At 39.7% G+C, this 8859-nt stretch overlaps 1 pseudogene across 1 annotated transcript; it reads left to right on the plus strand.

Moving 5' to 3' along the window:
* The first annotated feature begins 124 nt into the window (after window positions 1-124).
* On the plus strand, window positions 125-732 carry LOC307103441 (large ribosomal subunit protein eL15-like; annotated as a pseudogene). The gene has a single exon. The product of its transcript is annotated as a large ribosomal subunit protein eL15-like (transcript).
* Window positions 733-8859: the final 8127 nt, after the last annotated feature.

The following is an 8859-nucleotide window of genomic DNA, read 5'->3' on the forward strand; positions in this document are numbered from 1 at the left end:
GGGGGAAAAAAGAGAAAAATTACTAAAAGAATTAAAGACTATCAAATAAAAAATCCTATATAGAACATGAACAATGAAAATGTGTGCAGCTTTCCGTCTGGCCACAGCCATCAGGTAAACCAAGATGGGCGCATACAAGTACATCCAGGAGATGTGGAGGAAGAAGCAGTCCGATGTAATGCGCTTCCTTCTCAGGGTGCGCCGCTGGCAGTACAGCCAGCTCTCTGCGCTCCACAGCGCTCCCGCCCCACCCGGCCCGACAAAGCGCGCAGGCTGGGCTGCAAGGCCAAGCAAGGTTATGTCACATATTGGATTCGTGTGCGCCGTGGTGGCCCAAACACTCTGTTCCTCAGGGTGCGACCTATGGCAAACCTGTCCATCACGGTGTTAACCAGCTGAAGTTTGCTGCAAGTCTTCAGTCTGTTGCTGTGGAACGAGCTGGATGCCACTGTGGGGCTCTGAGCGTCCTGAATTCTTACTGGGTTGGTGAAGATTCCATGTACAAATTCTTTGAGGTTATCCTCATTGATCCATTCCATAAGGCCCTCAGAAGAAATCCTGACACCCAGTGGATCACCAAACCAGTCCACAAGCACAGGAGACGCGAGGGCTGACATCTGCGGCCGCAAGAGCTGAGGCCTGGGCAGGGCCACAAGTTCCACCACTGTTGGTGGTCCTCGCCCTGCAGCTTGGAGAAGGCGCAGTTCTCTCCAGCTCCACCGTTACCGCTAGCACAAGTAATGTTCGTAAAATTCTTACCTAATAAACAATTTAAGACAGTCAAAAAAAAAGAAAGAAAAAGAAAATGTGTGCATTTTCCAAGTGGTGATTGCTATAACTGAACAAGGAGGAGGGGGCACATCAATGTTGGTTGAAGTTCCTGGGGGAGGCTTCATCAAGCAATGAGGAAATTATTGCAAATATAAAAGCGTTACCGATGAGCAAAGGGTCCTTTGCACAAGCGTCTTCTCCCTTGGGATCCATGTCACACCGCCACCAAGATTTCATCACCATGGCAACTGGTCATTGGACCAACGAAATAATCAGTTGTCATGGTAACATCATCTCCATCTTACTCCCACCAGGCACCTGTTCCAAATCATCACATCCTCCAACAACCCCATGCCACCTTAGTGCTCCTTTCTTCTTTCCCCTAGTCACCCTGTTATCTTCAGCCACCTTGTTTGAGTCCCTAAACTTAAGGCTAGATATGTATATGAGGCTATTGAAGCCAGAGCAAAGGAAAGTGACTTTGTAGTGTAGAGCTTCACTACAGACAGGGAGAAAGCCTCTGAAATGTAAGAGATGAATGAACCAGATCATTGAAGAAAGAGAGCGTGTGATGCTTTCCGGCCACACCCCCCCCCCCCCCCCCCCGCATGTTTCCATAAGTATAATTCCTTTGGATTTTGAAACATTGCACTATCTGGATTCTCCTCCTATTTCTGTCTTTTCCTTCATTGGCTCCTTTTAGTTCTTCTGTCTCTGAAATGCACATATCCCTCAAGGCCCTACCCTTTGTGTCTGCTCTCTCTCCAAACTGCACTGGCCAACACAATAGCCACTAGCCATGTGACGGTTATAGAGCCCCTGAAATTAATTATAGATCTGCTGAACTGAGCTGTGCTGTAAGTACGAAATGCACACCAGATTTCAAAGATTTCATACCCCCCAAAGTGTAAAAATCTCATTAATAGTGTTTATAGTGATTGCATGTTACAATGATAATAATTTGGGTATGTTGAGTATAATAAAATACATTGTTAAAATTCAATTTCACCTGTTTCTTTTTGATGTGGTTACTGAAAAATTTGAATTGTAAATGTGGCCCACATTCATGGTTTGTGTTATGTTTCTATTGGACAGCACTGCTCTAAACTCCCTCCCTAAAGCCATCTCACCCGTGCTTTAGGTGGCAACTATCTCCTCTTTGAAATGATTCCAGGATCCTAAATCCCAACCTCTTTTCTGAGATCCAAATCCACATTTCCAATGGCCTCTGGCCCTTGCATAGATAACCACAGGTTCCTCGGCTCAGCATGAGCAAAGCCATGAGCTCTCCCTCAAAATCTGTTCTTCCTGCTGAAACCGGTTTGGCTCAGTGGATAGAGCATCGGCCTGCGGACTGAAGGGTCCCAGGTTCGATTCCGGTCAAGGGCATGTACATTGGTTGCAGGCACATCCCTGGTGGGGGGTGTGCAGGAGGCAGCTGGTCGATGTTTCTCTCTCATCGATGTTTCTAGCTCTCTATCCCTCTCCCTTCCTCTCTGTAAAAAATCAATAAAAATATTTTTAAAAAATCTGTTCTTCCTTTTGATCAGCTTCACTAGCCTTTTGTATCACTTTCTTGTTGCTGCAAATTACTACAAACTTGGTGGCTTAAAACAACACAGATTTATTAGCTTCCAGTCCCGCAGGTCAGAAGTCTGAAATGGGCCCCCTGAGCTAAAATCTAAGTATCGCAGGGCTGCATTCCTCTGGAGGCTCTTAGGAGAGAATCCATTTCCTCGCCTTTTCCAGCTTCTGGAGCCACCAGCATTCTTTGGCTTGTGATCCCCTTTTTATTTTCAGAGCCAGCGATGACTGGTCCAGTCTTCCTCATGCTGCATCACTCTGGTACTGAACCTGTTTCCCTCTTTCACTTCTAAGGACCATTGTGATTACACCGGACCCATCGGGATAGTCTTTCCATTTTTAAGGTCAGCTGATTAGCAACTTTATTTCCATCTTCAATCTTAATTCTCCCTTACACAGCATAACATATTCACAGGTTCCAAGGATTAGGGTATAGACATCTCTTCCAAAAGGGCTGGGCAGAGAGGGGGAATCTGTGTGCAAGGCCAACAAGAAAAGAAATGCTCGTCAGAGCAGATCAGAGTATAGTTCTCATTGCTTTCAAGGAGATTGCTGACTTATAGGGAGCAGTTAAAGGGTTGGCTGGTATGGACATCAGTGGCCTAACACCTTTCATAGTTCACGGCAGAATCTACTCTCCTAAGACTCTTTCCTGATCACTCCTTTCCCCCAGTCACACCTTCCTTCCATGTTAGCTTTCGTAAGTCCTTGGACACCTATCTTATTCGTTTTGTATGATGTTTGTGTAGGTAAGCTCTTGGTCTGAACCTCTCTACTAGGTTGGAAAATCTTTTGTGAACAGGAGCTATTTGTTTTACCTTTGTATTTAACCATGATGCCTAACATGGCACTCAATGTATAGTAGTTTCTCAATATATATATTGATTTTAGAGAGAAAGGAAGAGGAAGAGAAAGATAGAAACATCAATGATGAGAGAGAATTATTAATTGGCTGCCTCCTGCACACCCCAAACTGAGGATAGAGCCCCCAGCATGTGCCCTGACCGGGAACGGAACCATGACCTTCTGGTTCATAGGTTGATGCTCAGCCACTGAGCCACTCCAGCCGGGCTGTGAACACTTTCTTAATTGAGTGCCATTTAACTGATATGCTCCATTCTGTCTTAAAAGAACCACCAGTGTGATTCTTATAGGTAATGGGCTACTGTGCACTTGAGTTTTATGCTCATCCAGGGTCATTTGTAATTTATTTCATAACCTATTGATGCCAGGTATACTTGATATTATAACCATATAATTTAATTTGAAATTATATAAAACAATCTAATATCAATGTCAAAAGAATGAGTATTGTTTCCACAAAGACTAAGTCGAATATCCTGGAAATGCAAATGTACCACTTGAACAGATTAAGTTAGAAAAAATGATTATTCCAATAAATGCAAAAAAGGTATCAACAAAGTTTAACACTCATTCGTGATTTTTTAAAAACCTTTAAAACTGGGTTTAGAAGACCACTGTCCTCATGTACACATACATACACACAAAGAGAGACTTGAATAAATGGAGACATCTACCAGGTTCATGAATTAGAAGAGGCAATATCATAAAATGTAAATTCTTCCCAAGTTAGTTCTTAAATTCATTATAATTTTAAATAAAATCTAAATATGACTTTTTGTGAAACAAAACAGACTGATCTTAAAATTCATATAAAAGAGAAAAAGGACAATATAATTTTGAAGATATAAAACAAAATAAGAAGACTATCCCACCAGATATCAACTTAATTTAAAGTTATAAGATTTAAGATGGCATGACATTGGCTCAGGGATAGACAAATGGTGAATGGAACCGAAAAGAGACCTCAGAAAGAGGTCCATAAATATATGAAAACTTGATATATTCAATGTGGCATTACAAATGTGGGGGGAAAGACTTAAGTATTTAGTAAATGAGAAAATTGGTTATAAATGATTCAAATAATACATCTGGACCCACCTGATTCCTGGGAACCCCAGCCATACTGCTATTTCTTCACCTCCTAACACTTCCAGCTGTCTCAGTCTCCCCATAGAGGGAGAGCCTGGCTTTGGCGTGGCTTCTGTTGCTCCTAATACAGAAGACACATGGCTCTGGTGCTTTGATTACACTCCACCAAACTCATGGAGGATATGGCTCTTCCATCACTTTCAGGCTCAGCTAAAGCATCAAGCATTACATAACAAACAGCACCAGAGACTGGTTTGCCCATTCGCAGAGAAAGTGTGTAACTCAACCCACAAGTAAATTAACTTCCAGTAGAACAAACTTCAGCCCAGAACAGGGAGGAGAAAAGAGGGGCCAGCAGACTGTTCACCCCTCCTCCTCTGAGGGACTCTTCTGAGGTGTAGTACTTGCACAGAACCTGTCGGGAAGATGTCCTGAGTGACCAAGGCTAGATTCCCGTGGGAAGCTGTGTCCTGCTTTGTAACATATCAACTTGCATTTGCTTTCTTTTCTTCTATGTCTCACTTCCCTTTTCCCTGACTCTTGCTGCCCTGGGATCTTTCCTCTCAATATCTTGGCATGTAGGTGGTGCCTCAGGCTCAGTTTTTCAAAAAACCTGGGGTGAGACAGTTGTATATACCAAAAAAAAAAAAAAAAAGAAAGAAAGCTATGTGCCTACACCCACACCATACCAAAACCATATCTCATATCTAAGTGGAATAAAGATCTAAATATGAAAAATAAAACATTGTAAAACACTTTGAAGAGAATGTTAGGAGAACCTGTCAGAAGAAGAAACAAGTATTTATTCAAACCCAAAAGCATAAATCATGACAGAAAATATTGACAAATGTGATTACCTATAATTTAAAAACATTTATTCAACAAAAGATGACGTGAACAAAGATAAAATACAAGCTGCAAGCTGAGAAAGATATTTGCAATTCATTTAATTGACAAGTATAGGTATTCAGAATTTAACAAAAATCTTACAAATCAAGAACAAAAGGTAAACAACAGAGACAAGAGCAAAGGACAGAAACAAGCTGTTCCTAGAAGAGGACTTCTGAATGGCCAATAAACATGAAAAGATAAAGAACCTCATTATTGGTCAGGCAAGTCAAAATAAAACCACTTGAGATACCATTTCACAATCATCTAATTAGGAAAAAATGGAAAGGAATAATAACATGAATGTTGGATGTGGAACAATAAACTCTCACACACGGCTAGTGAGAGCTAAATTGTTACTACCATATTAGAAAATAATTTGACAAGGTACTTGTAAAGATGTGCATGCCCCTTGACCCCAAAATTCCATTTCTTGTTATGTTTGCTAGACTAGAGAAACTCTCTCTCCATTACACACACACACACACACACACACAGAGAGAGAGAGAGAGAGAGAGAGAGAGAGAGAGAGAGAGAGAGAGAGATTGATCCATGAAGGAATGATCACTGAAGTGTTGTTTGTAATAGAAAAAAGAAAATAACTCATATATTCAATAAGAGAAAATATAAATAAGTTTTGGAGTATTTTAAAAATGGAGTACTATGCAGAAGTTTATTTTTTATTTAATTTTTAGAGAGAGAGAGATAAACATTGATTTGTTTTGCATTCATTGGTTGATTCTTGTATGTGCCCTGACCGGGGATTGAACCCACTATCTTGGTGGTATTGGGACAACACTAACCAACTGAGCTACCCAGCCAGGGCCTACTATTCAGCAACTTAAATAATAAACTAGAGCTACATATATCAACAAGGATAAATCTCACACATGATGAGAGAAAAAAATCAAGTTGAAGAATAATACATACAGTATGATACCATTTACATAATTCAAAATATGACAAACAAAACACAGCCATATATTTATGGCACACATATGGAATGCATATAGAGACACATATGGGAAAGCTAAACACTGAATTCAGGATAGTTGTAATAAATGGGGAAAATGGGATAGAAATGAAATCAGCATGGAGTGTACACAGGTTTCAACTCACCTGTAATGTTTACTCCTTTTTTAAAAAATCAAAAGCAAGTATGGCAAAATGTTAGCGTTCATACAGTTGAACATGGGAACAGGTGTTCCTTCTGTTCTTTTTCTTGTATGTTTGCAATATTTCATTATTTTTTTAATTAAGTGAAATGCTTTCAAAAGATTTAGTAAAGGCTGAGTTACTAAAAACAACAACAACAAAACACCATTAAAATAAGTATGGGCAAATAAATATACTGTAAAGAGTTGATAAATAATTCTAAGTAATTTAAAGCCCTGCACACAGGTTTCTTTCCAAGGTGTGTTTACTAGTAAGCTGTTGCTCCACTTGAAAGAAACCCAAACTGGGAATCATAAAAATGCATATTGTGAGTGTGGTTTGTTCAAGAAAGATAATTCAGAGCTCCAAATAGTGTCCAATTTACTTACAACCTGCCTTACATAAAAATTTGGTGAATGAATGTGTTTAAATATGTTTGAAGTTAAAGTAAATATTTTAAATGAGTATAAAATGTGATTTCCTATTTTAATAGAATTTTTCCATTTCGGATCCAAATCCTGTTGGATACGAAGTCTTCTACTGAGGCGATTCCAAAACGGTGGCAGAATAAGTGGAAGCTACACTGACACTCTCCCAAGACCAAACTGCAATTACTACTAAAATACAGAAAAACCATCCTGAACGACCAACCGAAAACTGCGTCTGACATTGTCCCGCACTAGAGATTGGGACATAGACACAAACACAAACAGGCAGCCAAAATGAGGAGACAAAAAACAAGCCCCAAATGAAAGAACAAGAGAATTCTCTAGAAGAAGAGCTAAATGAAATGGAGATAAGAAATTTGTCAAGTATAGAGTTCAGAATAATGATGGAGAGGATGCTCAACAGCATGAGAAAAAATATAGTAACTATGGAAAAGTTTTCTACTATAGTCATCCCAAGATCTAGTATCACATATTAAAGGCCTCCATGTCATGCATTGAACTAGATGCAATGGTTCCCTGACTGAGTGAAACAAAGAGGTTGGGTGTAAGAATCCTGGGCAGTAAATGAGAGCAAATTTAGCAAGACATGGACAGGAAATAGAACATAGATGTCTTCTGGAAGGTGTAGGACAAGCATGTCAAACTCAAAGGCTAACACGGGCCAAATAAACAAGGTTGAAGCTTAGGTGGGTCACAAAAAAACAAAAGCTTCAATTTTCATAGAAACGTAGGTTTATTTTGATAGAGACATGCTGAACACAAAGGGCTGAAATAAATGAATAATCGTTAACATAAAATAATAGAACATTTTAACAAAAATTAATATTTTTTCTTGAACATTAACTTACCAGACACCGAATAACTGCACAAATTTATTTGTGTAACACAAATAAACCTACTTTTCTTGTTCTCCGAAAGCGAAATATTTCCTATTGCGCACATCAAACAAGTCAGTCCAAGACTAATGACGTGGCAATCGGCTGCTAAAATATTCGCTGCTAGTATTAGTGGAGAGAAATGGTGTGCCTGTGTGTAAGGCACGTAAAGGAAATGAATGCAACACGATTATAGTAATCAGTCATTAGCGAACGTTATAGTTAATTATTAGTAATTATGTGTAACAGGATATTGTAAAAATTAAGATACGAAATTTTTATTAAACCATTCCTTACATACCATTATGTTGGCTGGGCCGCAAAAATATTTGTTGTGGGCTGCATGCAGCCCGTGGGCCATGAGTTTGACATGCTTGGTGTAGGAAGAAGGGAGAGATAAATTTGGAAGATAGGTTATAGTAAAACTGAAGAAAGAGGTACTTGAATATTGTCTTATTCTCAATTTTAACATACTGTAGTTTCCAGATTGAAAGCAGTTTACTCATATTTTATTTTATTAAATATATTTTTATTGATTTCTGAGAGGAAGGGAGAGGGAGAGAGAGATAGAAACATTAATGATGAGAGAATCATTGATTGGCTGACTCCTGCACCCCCCACACTGGGGATCAAGCCCGAAACCCAGGCATATGCCCTGACGTCCTTGTTCATAGGTTGTTGTCCAACCACTGAGCCACACCGGCCGAGCTACTCATATTTTAAATTGTCATGCCAGAAAGCAGTCATCTGCAATTTCCAAAGCACAAGAAGCTTGTGCTTATGTCATTTCTAAGGATAATAAAGTAAGTGAGATCAAAGTTATCTCTTCAACCTTTTATAATAATTGGCAAGTTGTCATATTTTTTTAAAATAAATTTTTACTGGCACAAAAAATTCACACACATCCTATCTAATAAAGAGGAAATATGCTAATTGACCCTCATGCTGTCACAAAGATGGTGGCACCCACAGCCAATAAGGAGGGAATATGCTAATTGACTGCCCTACCCTCAAAATGGTGGCTTAGAGCCTTGCAGGGAGGGTCTGGCTTCAGGGGAAGGCCCGGGTCTCTGGCTAGCAGCTTACTCTTCCCTTCTCTTCCATAGTTTAAGAAATACCCAGGAAAGATGGAAGGCCTTTTCCGGCGTAATGTGAGTGCATGTGTGTGGTGTGTGGGCATAGAT

The sequence above is a fragment of the Cnephaeus nilssonii genome (genome assembly GCF_951640355.1).
Source record: "Cnephaeus nilssonii genome assembly, chromosome: 7".
NCBI lineage: Eukaryota > Metazoa > Chordata > Mammalia > Chiroptera > Vespertilionidae > Cnephaeus > Cnephaeus nilssonii.